The sequence below is a fragment of the Sturnus vulgaris genome, chromosome 9 (genome assembly GCF_052056855.1).
Source record: "Sturnus vulgaris isolate bStuVul1 chromosome 9, bStuVul1.hap1, whole genome shotgun sequence".
Taxonomy (NCBI): Eukaryota; Metazoa; Chordata; class Aves; order Passeriformes; family Sturnidae; genus Sturnus; species Sturnus vulgaris.
Genome location: NC_142251.1, coordinates 21,000,149 through 21,016,323, shown reverse-complemented (window position 1 = coordinate 21,016,323; position 16,175 = coordinate 21,000,149). Strand labels below are relative to the sequence as shown.

The 16,175-nt window shown below is 45.0% G+C and overlaps 1 protein-coding gene and 1 long non-coding RNA gene across 11 annotated transcripts in view; one reads left to right on the top strand and one right to left on the bottom strand.

Annotated features, from left to right (window-relative positions):
* Positions 1-2,599, bottom strand: part of NTNG1 (netrin G1) — a 155,172-nt gene extending 152,573 nt beyond the window's left edge. For 2 of the 4 annotated variants that reach the window (XM_014885354.2, XM_088170082.1), the window contains exon 1: positions 2,501-2,599. The gene's annotated coding sequence lies outside the window, so the exon portion shown is untranslated. Of the gene's footprint in view, positions 1-1,815; positions 2,086-2,500 lie in introns of those variants that run through there. The other 2 variants (XM_088170080.1, XM_088170079.1) reach the window with 2 other exon arrangements.
* Positions 2,214-16,175, top strand: part of LOC106858582 (uncharacterized) — a 276,548-nt gene continuing 262,586 nt past the window's right edge. For all 7 annotated transcript variants that reach the window (XR_015805485.1, XR_015805484.1, XR_015805486.1 and 4 more), the window contains exon 1: positions 2,214-2,302. This is a non-coding gene — a long non-coding RNA (uncharacterized LOC106858582). The remainder of the gene's footprint in view (positions 2,303-16,175) is intronic.

Here is a 16,175-nt window from a genome sequence, read left to right as displayed (position 1 = left end):
CCTCCTTCCATCACTGTGAAAATCCACCCCCTTCCCCAGATAACTCCCTCCTCACAAACCAGAGCGGTCGGATGTCTTGCATGAGGTCCCTGCTGGGAAACCACGGTGAGATCCGTAGGCACGGGCTCTTGGGCCTCTCTCTCTGGCAAGCCACGGGAACGTGAAGGAGGTAATAAAATAAATAGTGACCACCTCCCCCATTGACCATGCATTGGATCGAGTGTCGCCCGGCAGCACACACGAACAGGAACGAGAGCCAACACCAGATCCCAGACTGCCTGAGGAGAACTGGCTCAAAGAATGAGGCAAGGCAAGGAGTGCCGGCTGTCACCTCCCAACAGCGGCAGCTGCAGAACAGATTTTTCCAAAGGAAACATGTTTCAAGTTTGTATCCCGAACAGCTTAAGCAGATGAATGTGTCCAATCAAGCCCAAGTAAAAAGCTCTTTTGCCTCCACTCCAGTTGTTAATTATTTAAAGCCAGTTCAGAACATAGGAAATAATGTGTATTAGAAAACAGAACTAACCCTCATGCAATTTACATTTACTAACCTGTAAATAACTACATTTATACCATGCTACACCTAGGCAACTTGAGAACCTTGTACATATACAAACCAACTCCTTTTATAAAGGCAAAATAATTTATCTATTCAAAGAAGAAGGGAACCTGTACTTAACGATTTAATACACATTATTTCTGTCAATACTTGTATGAAATGCAGTATACTCAAGCAACTGCTTTGGTGTCTTTAGCCTCAAATGCTGTTCCAATCAAAGTTTAGGTTCTATTCTTATCCAGCTTATTTAACTATTTAGCAGAAAAAGATTTCTTTGCCTCAGGAGAAATTTAAAATGTCAATACCTATTGGCTAAAGAAAATGAAATACAGCTACTAAAAAACTGTGATTTGGCACTATACTTGAAATACTTTTGGTTTTCACACATTATTCTTTGCTGACTGACACATCATACTACCACTGCCATTACTTGCCAGGTATCATCAGCTGTCAGAACATGGAGTAAAAAGCATTTCAGCTATTCAAATTTTAGAGTCTTAGTACATAGCTGCTTTTTTTCCTCTGGCATCTTTATAATTGTAGCTTATTGCCTTAAATATCTCTGTACCTAGCATCAATCTGTTCTGCAAGTTTTTCCTCTGGGAATTTAACTTAGCATTTGGGGCAGTTACAGGCTTTGTTTTGGGATTTTTTTAAATGATTCTTCACGCTCAATAAGGTGATGGATGCTCATCACACAGTGTATCCAGGGTATAGGGTTACAAAGCTTTCAAGTTATGGTGTGAACAGATGACTTTATAACTGAAAGTTCTTAGCCTCAGAAATGAATGCCTACCGGTTGTTGAATTTGTTCTGTGCTATTGCTGTATTTTACATAAATAGCTAGAAAGTTGGTGCTGCTTATCTGTGTCAGAAGGTCGAGGGTTGAGACAAAGTTCATAACTCCATAACAGTATTGCCACTAACTGCTCGGAACTCTCTGGTAATCATCCTTTTAAAGGTCCAGAAATATACCAGAAATCAACCTTTATTTTTTCCACATGAAAACCACAAAACAAAAAAAAAACCCCAAAACAAACTACCACCACAACAACAACAACAACAAAAAACAAGCCAGGGGAAGTTCTGCTGTGGTTTTCTTCCCTTTGACGGGCTTCCCAGGCCACAGCTTCTCATGCTCAACCGCATTGTCCTTAGGCAAGACAGTGACTTATTCCCTCTTTAAAAGCATCTCCACCGCTTGTTCCACTCACTGTCTCCGCTAACATTTCTGTAGAAGTAATGCTGGCTCCTACCACATCAGATCCGGAATATTGAAAAGTTGATTGCAGAACAATAAAAGTATATCAATCAGAGGCCAAAACCGCACATGCACCAACTTCGAGAGTAGAAAAGCATCTGCTTTATCGCGTTTAGCTGATCTGCGCTGCTCACCGCCATGAGGGGTTTTCTTTGAGGGTTCTGTGTGCATGTGAATGTTTAGAAAAGCCGCCCGCAATTTCCGATGCAAGGGAGGAACAGTTTCCAGGCTGGGTACCAGTGCCCTGCGCGCTGCTCCTCGCCGGCGGGGCGATGCGCGATGCCCGCGCCGCCGCCTCTGCCCGCCGGGACCGCGGCTCCGGCTCGGCGCGCGGCTGCGGGGCGGGCGCGGCGCGAGGGACGCGCCCCTCCCTCAGGGCGCTCCCACCGCCCGCGCCCCTTCAAAGCTCGGCGTGGCGCAGCCCGGCCCGGTCCAAGCTCCGGCTCCCGGTTCCGAGCTCCGGCGGAGGAGGCACCGCGCAGGTACCGCCCCAGCCCAGCCCCGGCCCCGCCGCGCTCCGCTCCGCGCGGGCGGCAGGGGGCGCGCGGCCCGCGCCGATCCGCCCGCGGCCGGTGGCCCGAGCCCGGCGGGGCGACCCCCGCACCCGGCACCGCACCGGCCCCGGTACCGCGCAGCCCCCGCGCCCCGCACTGCCCCGGAGCGAGGCGGGCCGTACTCACCCTGCGGGCTCGGGCCGCCCGAGCCTCACCGCGGGGCGGCGCGGAGCCGCCGCGGCGCTGGGACGCGCTGGTGCTCCCTCGGTGGCGGCATGAAGGGCCGCGGGGAGGGCGTTAGGAGGGGAGGATGCTCTTCCCCGAGAAAGTTTCCGGAGGGTCGCGGGGCGGCTCGGCGGGGCCGCGGCTGGCCCCAGGCACTTGTCGGCGTCGAAGTTTGGCAGGGCGCGGGCGGCCGCACTCCTCCGGCGCTCGGCGGGGCGGCGGGCGGGTCTTGCCCGCCGGGGCTCCCCGCCCGCCACCGCCGCTCAGGGCGGGGGCGGCCCCGCGCGGGGCGCCGGTGTCCGCGGCATGAGGCGCGGGGCGAGCTGAGTGCGCCCCTGGCCGGGGCTGCGGCGCGGAGGGCTCCGGCGGCGCGGCCAAACTTCGGGGGGCGGCGGCGGCAGCGCCTCCTCACTTCGGAGCGACCTCGCCGCGACTGCCGGCGAGCGGGGCGGCGGCAGCTACCCCACCTCCGGGCCCGCGCAACGCGCGGCCCTAGCGCCGCCGCCGCGCCCGCCCCCCCGCCGCCGCGCTCCCCGCCCCGCCGCCCCGCGGGCGCTCCGCCGGCGCCGCCTGCCCCGCGGGGGGGGGCAACGGGACGGGACCCGCCGCTCCGGACCGAGCGGAAGCCGCCCAGCCGCCGGCCGGGCTGTGGCTGCTCCCTGCCCGCTGGAGTAGCCTTAATTTTCCCGTGTTATTTCGGCTTCAGCCTGGTAACGCACAGGCGGAGGTGCTGTCCGTGCTGCTGCCGTCCGAGCCCCGAGCCTGGCGGGCTGACCCCAGCGCCCCGCCGCAGCCGCGCTTGGCGGCAGGGACAGGGCAGCGTCCCGCCCGACTCGCCGGAGGGTCCCTCCGCAGTGCGGGGCGCGCCGGGGAAGCGCCGCTTCGTCCTCTGCCTACAGCACCGAAGTGCCACCGACACTGCGAGGGAGCGCGACTTGTCCTCTTGTGGTGCTGCTGTGACCGCCCGCCCCGTGCCGGCCCTTCGGGGCTCCTGAAAGACGCGAAAACCCTTCTCGTTCTGCTGTGCTTTCTCGTTCCCTCCTGCACGCCCTCTACTTCTGTCGCTTAAAGGAGAGGCGCACGCACTTCTTTCTCCCTTTTAGATTTCTCCAAGCTACAAAACCGTATCTGAAACTAATGACTAGCAAGTCCCGTGCAGGAATTGCGCTTGCTCCTGGCAACTACCTGGTTACTGAATTTGACCGACTGCAGCTGCCAGCGCTGGGCAGTGGGACACTGGCTGTATTGTGAACCCTCAGAAGCTGCGTTTATCGTTTGTTTGCGTGTTTTGCATGTTAAGAGGTGTTAAATGTACTTATGTAGGCAAGAGTGCCGTAGTATTTTGTTGACAAAATTTGGCGTTTTGCAATGCCAGTAGGTAGCCAGATGAAATGAGGCAGGGGATTTCTGGAAGAGTAAGAAATTTGTTCTCTATTTGAACCATGGAATTTGGTAGGTTGTGGAAATAACTGGCAGGAGCCATTAGGAAGTACAGTTTTCTTCTTTCCGCTAAACCAGGTAACCCAGCAAAGTAAAAAAAGATGCCTCCTAGTTCCTCCCAGCTTTTGTTTCCCTGAGTAGGCAGTGGTGTTGCTTTTGGCCTTTCCATTCACTCTCTGGAATCTCTATTAGTGCAGGTACCACATTCATGGAAAAGTTCTTTGTGTGGGAAAGCCAGGAGTGATCAAAGGGGTGGGAAAAACCAGCTTCAGGGATTTTCAATCCCCAAAAGCAATTCTTGCTTTGTTTGCAGCCTCCAGGTCCCTGAGGTGGTACAAAAGGATAGAAGATGGAAATCAGTAATTTTTTCTTCCCACTTGAACTGGAAGCATGTCAGGCATCGATGCTCCACAGGACCCTTTGTAAAGAAGAGGGGCAGAGTTTCACTGCAGTTGGAAGAAAAGGGTTGTTTTCCTAATTACTAGACAGATGGTGGGCTGTACGGCAAAGTGCAGGAGACTGCACACGCTGAGCCAAGTCGCTGCAGTGGCACATGCGGAGGGACCAGCCCTGCCGCTGTGACAGCTGTGGGGTTCCTGTGCCTCGTGGCGCTCCAGGCGCAGCGCCTTTGTCTCTGGGCCGGCTGTTCGCAGGTGCTGCGAGGGGAGTGGTTTGGGAGCGCTGGAGGAGTGCTGTCTTGCTTTCGACTTGAATTGGGAGAGGATGCCTTCTTTCCAACTGTGGAGAGTGAGGCTCTTCATGGCACAGCAATGCCACTGGCAGTGGTGTACTTGGAGAGCAGAGCCAGGCACGCCATACACACCTGTCCTGCACCTTGTGCTGCTCCTGTCACCTGCCCTAAACCTCACCTCCAGGGATTTGTTGGAAATTTTCTCTCCTCTATGCAGAGTCTTTGGCCTCTCTCCTGAGACCATTATTTGCCTGGTGGGACTGGCTGGCCATAAAGATTAAAAGCAGGACCGAGTCATCTGATACGTCAAACATCATTAACTTCTTCATGTTAATGGTATTGGCCTCTTCTGCATCAAAGCTAGAGCAGCTGGTTTGAGTGCAGTGTCACCAAGTCTGAGATTAGATGTGCCTTGCTGGTAGAAATGATGGCCAAGAATCAAGTCTAGTCTGACAACGTGGCCAAACTTTACAGCCAAATTTTAAGCTCCCGAGAAAAAAGGGAACTGATTTAAATTCTTTGTCAAAGGCTGTTGAAAGGATAGAAAAGCAGATGGAATTCAGCAGCTAGAGATTTATCTGTGGGGTTTTTTTTTGTTCTTTTTAGAGTCATAAGCTGGAGTTAAAAGGACAAGGGACGGTGCTGTTATTACCAAACTGAAAATACTGTGCCAATACCTGTATTATATTTCTGACAGCTCTTTTAGTAGTGAGTAATGATTGTTCACATGTAAATGGACTGGGCAACTCGCTGTCCCAGCACCTTGAAACTGGACTGTAGCAGGATTCCTAAAGCAGATTTGATATGTAGACAGAAGATAAGATTAACCAAAGTTAGAAAGGAATATTTAAAAACACCGCAGGTCCCATTGCCTGCTTTACAGGATTGGAAATTGACTAAAATGAAGATTTAGCCAGTTGTTAAATACCAAAGGATGGAAAGTCACAACACTGGGAAAGTGTTATCTTGAAAGTGCTTCTAGCAGTATTTCTTATGTCTTCTCAGTAATAGCTGGCATTGGCCCCTAACGGAATCAGGGAAGGGATTAATTTTTGATTACTGGCCTGAACATGGGAGCACCTATGCCTATTAGGACACTCCTTGCTACAAGGCATAATTTATACTAGAAGCAGCATAAATTGCTGGTACAGAAATGATATCGCTGATTGCAAAATTTCTGTGAAACACCAGCTGAACTGCAAGTTTTTAACCAAGTCCTAAATCTAAACAAGCTTTGCATGTTTTCAAGCTGTGGTTTGCCTATTTAGTGCATCCCCTCATGTGCCATTATGAATCTTTTATTACTTGCTGTAGTCCAAGTTGACCTCTAATGATACAGCAGAATTATTTTATTAGTGCCTTTCCCCACAGCAGAGTACTGCTGCAATGGGCAGTAGCAGAGTACCTGGCTTTGCCTGAAGAAGCAGCTGTCCCTGGAAATGGATCCAGAGACACAGGGAGCTTCCCTGCCTGGAGCTCAGTGTTTCAGCATGGTGATGGCTGAGGGCCACAGTGAAAAACGCAGGTGTGAAGTGATGCAGTGTCTGGGGCCTGAGCTCAGAACAGAGAGGCTGATCATGGTGGGGCCAGGACACTCTTGGCAGGACAGAGGGGAGGAGGCAGTGGGTGCAGCTGCTGGGGCTGAGGGGTGGCAGGGAGGGTCCTGCCATGCAGAGAGCAGCTCGGTGCTTCTGCACATCTCTGCTCTGCAGAGCCACTACCTGCTCCATGTGCTGCTCTGCTCCTCCATCACACTGCATACATATTTCTGACCTCTTTTGTCACCTGCTGAAGGAGTTTTTGTGGAGCAGCAGGCAAAAAGTGCAGGAGATAAGAGCAGGAATAGTGCTGATTTGCCCCTGCTGAGCTGAGACAGAGTAGAAGTGGCAAGAAACAGCAAATTCTCCCAGAGGCAGAGCTCGTCTGTCCACTTTATTGCTGCTTTGCCCACAGTAGTTTAACCTTCTGTAAAATCAATTGGCTGTCAAGAATCTGAGTGTTGTTCTGGGCTTCCATCTTTCGTGCCTCTGCTTACAGCAGAATGATAGGAAAATTGTATTTAGATAAATGACGAATCGAAAGGTTTCTGCATTAGAGTTGGAGTTGTTCACCCTGGAGAAGAAGAAAGCTCTGGAGAGACCTTATAGCACCTTCCAGTACCTAAAGGAGACCAACAGCAAGAGAGCTGAAGAGAGATTTTTTGCAAGGGTATGTAGTCATATGGAAAGGGGAAATGGCATTAAACTGAAAGGAGATAGAATAAAAGATTTCTTCCTAATAATTATTTTAAATCTGAGGATGCTGAGGCACTGGAACAGATGGCCCAAAGAAGTGGTAGATGTCCCCTTCCTGAAAGTGTTCAAGGAGGAATTGATGGGGCTCGATTTTAGGTTGTTAGCAACCAGGTGTGTTCCTACTCATGTCAGGAGGATTGGAGCTAGAAACCAACTTAGGACATTGAAGAATTCTATGATTTGTACAGGCAGGTGACAAATCCTGACCTCTGTTCAGTGAAGCAGTGAATACACACACATCCCTATGTAGTGTTTTGACACTGCTTGAGCTTCAATGTAGCTCAAGGGATAGGGAGGCTGCTGAAAAAAATGTCACCCCTTGCTCTGAAACCTCCATCGCAGTAATTTGTGAGCGGTTTTGTCAGAGCAGGCTGACAGAACAAAAATGCTGGCAGCTACAGGTGCCTTGTCTAGACCACAGCTTCCATCACAGCACTCTGCACCAGTAGACCCAGCTTAGCAGTCCTGGGAAGTCCTAGTGGGGAAAGGCCTGTGAAGGCACACCCCTGAGTAAGGTAATCTGGGCAGCCAGCTGGGAGTATGTTGTTACACTGACAAACACTACATCAAGAGATATGCGAGTCATCCTACTCCTGCCTCCATTTCCATACAGCTTGATAATGTCATTTTCTTCTTAGAGGGAAAAGAGATCTTTCCCAATCATGTTTCAGGGCTGAGAGCTTCTCTGATCAGGACATTGGGGTCTGAAATCTTGAAACAGGGTAGGTATGAAATCTGGGAGAAAGAGTACCTCATCAGCAGTGTTTTTCATTTGGCTGGGACTGTTTGCTGCTAGCAGGCTGTGGGACCCCATTACTCTTTCCTCGGGTCTAGGGTAGAAAATGGACCATTTCAGGTCTCCTGGGAGCAGTGTGTTTGTAATTCCCATGCAGTTCCCCAGGGAATGCAGGCAAAGAATTTCCATGAGATGTGCCCTATGTGAGAAGGCAAAGTCAGTTATTTTTTTATACAAAGTGTTCTTAGGTATTGTACTTGTTGATTCAGAGATGCATGTAAATTACAGCCTGGATTGCCACTTGCAAAATGAAAAATGTTTTGTTCTAATAATAAATACTGAATCTCTGCTGTTCCCATTTACATAACATACATGACACAATGTGTAAATCCTCAACAATATTTTTTCAGAATTTAGCAGCTTGTTTTTCTGCAAACATAAACATTTATTTTTGGTGTTAATAATTAATAATATGCCACATGCACATAGTAAATGTGAAATCTAATCTTGTATAGACATAAATGTATCTGCCAAAGTGGTCTTTCTTTCTGTGCTGTGAATGATTCTCACAAAGTGGCAGCATACATTCTATTTTCAATCACTGTTTTTTTTTTTTGTGAACAGATATGCCATTAAATGAAATGTTTTTCTTTGCAATTAACAAATACTTCACACTAAAAAAAAAGTAAAATAGTTGATAATTATTTTAAAAGAGGCATGGATAAGAGAAAAGTCTTTGCAGCTGTATCCTAAGCAAAATACAGACAGAAATGTAAAAAATCCCAGCAAGGAAGGAAGATCAGATATGTGAGTATCAGTCCTTTACTGCAGTGAAAAGAAGAAAATGACCGACTTGGGGTCAAAATCACTCGTGCAGTTGGACAGAGAATAACTCAATGCTGTGCAGAACAAGACACTGGAGTGGTGCAGGAGAGGAGATGGAGGTACACCCTTCTCTCACTTATTGATTTCTCCCTCCAGAGTCCAGTATGTTTGGGTTTCATCACTTCCTAGAAGCCAGTAGTAGCTGAGAGCCCTCCTGACAAAGCCTTGTGGCTGTATCGCAGCTAATGCCTGTCCCACCTGGCAGCCGGGGCTGCTGTGCCTGCCCTTCCTCACCGGTGTGCCTGCCCTTCCTCACCGGTGTGCCTGCCCTTCCTCACCGGTGTGCCTGCTCTTCCTCACAGGGTGAGCAGAGCCGGCAGCAGCCGCTGGCTGCAAGCTGAGGCTGCGCTCAGGAGCCCTGGCTAACAGATGGTATTTTAGCACTGATTTCTGGGACGAGGTGCAATGTAGTTTGTCTCATTTTCAGGGAAGCCACGTGGAACTGTGGTTTGTGTATTGCAGAGGAAATAACCCTCTTTCCATGGTAGGCTGAGCTGTTTTTCTGGGAAAGGTAGTGATGCGCTAACACCAAAGTCTTGACGAAATCTGAGATGTTCTATTAGGCTGTTTTGTAAAGACTTTTTATTTACATACTTGTTTTGCTTTTATTTATACTATTCCAGCCATTAGCTCTTGTCTATGTTGACAGTTCATTGGTTGTGGTTATTAGTGGGGGCGACATAAAGGTCCTCAGAAATTTGTCAAACCTTCTAGAAAAAGTGAATCTTAATATTCCACCATGAAATAAGAGATGAAAGAGATTTATCTGAAGCGTTTCCATGCTATCATTATGCATTCTGTAGAAGACAAAGATCGTAAAAGTCCAGTTGCTATTCATGAGCCAATACTTATTAATCAAATGAAAATAAGGTGCCCTAAGAAGGGTGAGTGCAGAGTAACTGGGCTGGGATGACTCAGCCATCTTCACAGTGACAAACTCACTAAATGGAATTGTCCAAGGTGCTTTGGAGGAAAGTTTTCAAAATTCCCTGTTTTCTGAATTTCTCTCTGCTCAGTTCACCTTATGTTTGGGCACTTTTTCTAGAAATTCTGGGCCCTCTTTTGGAAACACACAGTCATGTAGAGCTTCACGGAGGCTCACGTTACTGTAACTGAACTGAGTTCTGGGGGAGCCTGCTTACCCCCATGGGTGATCAGAAGGTACAGCTGTCAATACAATTGATCCAAAATGTGCATAGCAAGGTTTTTCTGCACTTCCAAAAAGGCTTTTTAAAATGAAATGTTCTCTAGAAATGGCCAGCACCAATGCAAGCTTCAGCCATTTTTCAAACATAATAGTAAACACAATATATTATAAATAGGAATAGATTATTCATCAAAAAATATTGAGCCTGTTTTTGAAATGGAGGTTCTATCTTTTGATTTTACATTTTGAAAATATTTCTTGTACTTGAGGTTTTTTTTTAGCAGACAGACCTGTCAGGACTTGGAGCCAGGGACTACTGCTTGTGTTTGTGTACAGAACCGAACACTGCTCTCATCTCAGTTTTGCATCTAAGGTTGGACTTGCTGCATATAATACATACAGTAATTAGCAGTCATTCATCATCTGTCATCGGATACCTTCTAGCTGTTAATATTATCCTAAATGTATTCCTTTGGAAAAATCGCTTTTTAAAAGATACATAGGTCTCAGGATGTATATGACAACTAGCTGAAACAACCAACTAATCTAAATTCAGTTCCCAGATGAAACAATGTTTGGACACAGTGACTATGACATTTGCTGAACCAGCTATATTCTGTTCCCTCAGCAGGGCAAAATGCACATATTGAGACTCTGGTTCCTGATCCCACCTGTTCCTACACAAATACAGACATAATTTAGTACCACTCTTAATCTGTCCGATATTTTAATCTTGAATAGAAACATTCTAGCAAAATTTTTCATTATTCTATTATTGAGGGATTTCTTTCATGGAGGAAAAGCATAATTTAACACTGAGGAGGGGATTACAGTAGTACTGTGACATGGGATAAAACACAAGAACAATGGGCAGGGATAGTATTGGCAACTATCTTATCCCTCCCAGTGAAAGGCATAAATAAGTATATAAAAGCATTTATTAATTGAAAACTTGGATTATGAAGAGGTAGTTGTGGATGCTCATTTGATAGGAATGTGGAAGTTCTGGAGGGAGGAGTAGGGAAAACTCAGTTTTCATGTGCCTGAGCCACAGTTTTGTCAGGTAGCCATTAGTTTTGATTTGTGGTATACCATTATGAACCAGTGAAGGGCAGCACTATCCAACTGTTCTAGGTGACTAGATAGATCACTAATTATGTTTTCAAGTTTACAATGATGTAAACATTAACTGTTTGAATAGATTTGCTATGAAAATGGTTGTGTTGTTCTGTTACTGCAAAGCAGTAACTTCATGAACCTTTTGTAATTGTCACCAGATTTCTGCAGCTACAAATTAACAGCTTACTTGTAATGGATTTTAGGGAAGGGCATTTCATTTATTGAAAAGCTGAATCTCTTGCTAAGACTATGGTAAGTTCAATTGCTTTATTAGGTTGCAGCATAGGGTCTACATATCAAAACAGATTTTAGCAAATTGAAATATAGTTGGTATCAGAAATATATAAACAATAATACACTTATTTCTATAGTTAAAAGCACTGGAGGTATGGTTTTCTACACAAATTGGTAGATGAGATTAGTACTTTTATTTCTGAAGTGTCCTTCAGCATTTTTCAATAGGAATTAATGATCTATGTGTCTGATACTCATATTTATGCTCAATATAACAGGATATTGGAAAGAACTTTCATTAACAGTTTTATTTTTTTCTTTGTGTGTGAAAATTTAGATGTATAACTTACACAAACCGTTTCAAAGTGCTATCTTATTTACTATGGTGTTTGGGAGGGAATAAAATTAAAAGGTGCTCAACTATTTAGTCTCTTCTTAAAGGTTCTATGCCCATGTTCATATCTAAAAAATAGTTTTGGTTTTTACTCCAAAAATAATATTTTGACTTTCCAGAGGAAGCTGTGTTGTACTACAAGTCCATACTAACAACAGTTCATCTACCTGTAAAAGCAAAGCTATAAATTGTTCTGGATTTTAAGTATTTGCCATGTGAATTCAGATGGTGACACTGTGTCATTGCAAGGTTTTGCATGATGTGAGTGCTTTAGGTATTTTTTTGAAAGACGTCTGAGTCTTTCTGGCATACAGCTGTCTCTTCTGCAAAAAAAAAAAAAAAAGAGTTGGAATTTCACCTGTGGTGCTTCAGACACAGAAAAGTAGGAGCTGCCTGAGGAAGCTACCCTTGGTCCTTAGGCCAGGGGATTAGCTAGGCAAGGGTTCATCACCCCTGTAAGGTCAGAGTTAAGGGGAACCCAACCAGGAGCCTTATGGCAGAGAGCCCTTGGCTGCTGCTCTCCAGCCCCAGTATGGCTTTTCCAAGCTGCATCTGAGAGAAGGCCTGGCTTTATTTCTTTGTCTTCTTTTTCACACAGATGTACAACTCCTTCAGCCTTGCAGTACTGTAGAGACGGTGTCAGGGCCAAGATGATGTTAGTTGCTGTCTTTCTCTAGCAGACTTGTGTACTTACTAAACATAAATATCAGGATATTCCCATTCCTATAGCCATTTATTTATATTTTAAATTTAAATTTCACCTGCGTTGCAAGACATTTATTACTATATTTAATGTGCAAGACTGTCCAATTAATTCATGAAAAATTCTGGGACACTGGTTACAAATTAAAATGATGACATTTGCTGCAATAATAGTTTTTATGTTGGAGAACCAGACCAATACATCAGATTATAGAAAGATGAATGAATCCACAAATGAATAAAATGATTAAAAGCTTAAGTTGGCAGTGAAGTTTTTATATTTACTCTGGTATGTAAAACATCTATTGATCTGAAGTTGATCAGTAATATTTACAAATTTATTCTCATATACATCATTATGATTGTGTTCTCTTGTGCTAAAAGTTTACTAATTTACCTGAGTAGGTTATACTCATTACCCAGGCTGCTGCAGATGCTCTGCTTTCCATGCATTGACAGGGCTTCCACCTGAGGAGAGAGAAAAAATGAGCAGGAGGACAAATGTTTGTTGCAGGTGGAATGGTACGTAGGGATGCCTCAGTTGTCCCGGGAGGTGTGTGCCGTGTGTGACAGCAGCCTGGGGACAGTGCTGGGGCTGTGCTGGGCCCAGGTGTGTGGCTGCAGAGGGAGGAGAGCAGTGTGGGCTCTCAGCCCTGCCTCCTTCCTCACGACATGTCACTGCTGGCAGAACAGTGGGGCAGAGAGGCCACAGAGAACGAGTGCAGAGTTTGGCCATTGGCAGCGACAAGAGCAGGAGGAGAGCAGCCCCGTGTCAGGCTGTGAGCTCAGGCTGCAGGGCACTGCATCTCTGTAGACTTCTTGTGTTTGTTCTCAGAGGTCTGTCCCTCTAGGGCTTTTAAAAATAAAGTTCCTGAGGGTAAGTTTTCCTAGTCTCTTGTTCCTTATTTCCTTGATGCTCTGAAAAGACATTCTATTAAACATCACACATTCCCTCCCCTCCTCTGACTTTGGACATTTTGAGGGATCCAAGGACTGATTTCAAGACCTGAGAGGATGGGAACTCACTGTATTATGCTCCAAAAAGGCATGTGCAGAGAGAAAAAGATGTGAACCTGGATGTTTCACTTTTAAAATAGAGCTTAAAAAGAACTGTGAACAATAGACAAGTAATTTCAGAAAAGCAAAACTGGGATAAGCAGAACCTGGGGTTTGTTAAGAGAGGAAAGCTGGGCGATGGGTATGGTCTGCTGATAAAAGAGAAAGTACAAAGGATCTCTGAAAGCAAATATTTTAACAGGATTAATATTTTTCAGAATGATTCACAAACATATAAAAAGGATTGAAAGGAATAAAAGTTTCCAAAACCAGAAGTTAAATGCCAAAGGGATGCATCTAGCATCCATATTGCAGTTGATGGTAAACTACAACTGCTTTCAGTGGCTGCAGGGTTCAGATTTGGCTCTTCCAAAGTTGCCTGCCAGGTGTCCTTTGGACCATCTACCCTCTGGGGCTCTTTGATTTCAGCAGCTTTGTTTGCAGATCTGGGGCTGGGTTCTCAGGGACTGAGAGCTGGGAGAGCATGTTTTGACACCAGCATCTGTCCCACTGGGGAGCCTGCCACTGGCTTCCAGTCCTGCCCAGCATTTCATGCAGATCAGAATCAATATCAGCTACACCTGTCACTTTAAGTATTGGCTGTGTATATCCTTCTGGCTTATGCAAAAACATAAACTAAAATATGTGTTCTCATTTTTCATATGCTTCACCTGATGTCTGAAATCACAAATTATATCCAAAATGAGAAACATTGTGTACTCAACTAGTATATATTGCAACTTTTAAAAAATGTATTTTTTATAGTGTCATAATATATCATATTTGTATATATTCAGTAGCATGGAGCTAAACAGTATTCTTACAAGAAATGTAAATGTGCTTCTCTAATTGGAGTCTGCACTGGCTCTGCTGAAATGTTTCATAATGGGCACCCCCAGCAGGCAAAATGGGGCAGGGAATCAGCAGGAAGGGTGTGCTAAATAAATACTCATAGGAGAGCTGAGACAATGCAACTTATAACTGCAGGTGCTAAAGCTTGTAAGTAACTTTACTTAGGGGAATAATTTCATATTAGTTCTTAAGGGTTTTTTGTCTTTGTAATTGCATTCTCTTGTAAATAAATATGTAGGTTATCTTACCAAACAGATAACACGAAGTTTTTTACAATAGAAAATTGAAATATTTAAAGTCATGTCATAAGTTGCTGCCTGAACACTCATTTACTTCTGAGAAACTTGGCCCAACTTCCCTAAAAGAGCTGCTTACTCCATTCAGATTCTGATTTAAAAATTGTATTTAAAATAGAGATCTGAACTAGTTTTTGTTGGGTTTGTTGCTTGGTTGGTTTTCAATTTTGTTTTAAGGCCCTGTTTTGCTCAGCCCAACAGTGTGAGAGTTCAAAAGATAAACATTTTTTGACAGGTACATGTAACCTGAATTATATTTTGAAGGAAAGCCATTGGAAATACTATTTTCTAACACATTTCACACTTTATTGACGCTGAGTAGTGAAAAAAAGGTGAAGAAATATATCTAGAGTAATTTTGTCACTGGAGTATTATAGAAAGTGTGATTAGTCTCATAATGCAAATAAACAATGTGCAGCTGAAACTGCAGGTAGGAAGTATGTGCATGGCTGCAGTAGAGGTCTCATGGGTTAATTGTGTGTGTTAAGGTCCTCTCCCCTTCCCCAAATGAAGAAATTAACATCTAGCAGCACAAACAATTGCTTTTCTGTTGTCTTTCATATACAGGCTGCTAAAGGAGTATGGGAAATGAATTGAGTTGTGTGTCAAAAATGACATTAGCATGGAAAGTCTATTTTCTTGCCTTGGGGCTCTCTATGATAACTTGTGTATGGATGTCTCATTGCAGCTGTGTTCTTATCAGCACCATCAATTGCATCTGCTTGCTTATTTCTGCATTCTTTTATTCACCACAGATCAAAATGAGAAGGTCTATTTCAGCTGTGTGCACGTTCTCCAGTCAATCCAGTAACTTCATCTATTTTCTCCTGCTTCTTCACTCCCATCTGCTATGTAGATCTCCAAAGTGGTGTGGAAATTGCTTCAGCAACCTCAGTGTATCAGATGAGAGATGCACTCACTGGGGAACAGGTAGAGAACTTCCCTTCCCTTCTAACAGTTTTGAATCATTTAGTTAATAGATGGTTGCTTAGTGGCTCATGGAGCTTTATGGCTTCTTGGCAGCTTCCTGAGCAGGTGGGAATCTTTGGATGGTCTTATTGCACTGTGGTTGTATAATCCATGTGATGTCATCCTCTACCACAGTGGTTGCTAGCAGGAGTATGGAATTAATCCTGGGCATTTCTGAAGAAGCTGTTCTAGTGCCCTGGTGGACACTGAAATGATTAAGGAATGAATAGGATGAAGTTTGTGTTAATGCCATCTTTGCTCTCCCCTGTAGGGTGTGTTAACCATAGCTCAGTCATCTGTCAATATCTGCACCTCTCAGTCCTATTGCCAATTACTGGAACCAGCCACTCTCCGTATGTATTTTAGAAATTAGTCTCTGATTATTAAATCATGACTGCATGTTAACACACATTATTTTTATAAACCCACTGCAGACTCCCATGCATTATAAATAAATTGTATTAACTCCAGTTCATATGAAATATTTATAAATACTATGGAAAGGGCTCACTTTCTGTGCATAGTTATTAGACATTTTAGATTATAAAAGATTGCAAATGGTCAATTATGTAAAATTATGAGAATACAAACTTAAAACCAGGCTCATAATCCTACAATGAGAGACACAGAAAACCAAGATTCCAACTGGTACAAGAAGAGTGGCATGCTTTATGTTTCTTAATTATCTTTATTTCCCAGTAGCATTGCTATTGCCAGAGCTCAATTTACTATGTGCCAATGAAAGAGTAATAAGTTGCAGAGACACTCCTATATCAGATGAGAGAGTTTCACTCTCCTCTGTCAGAACATAAACCCATAGA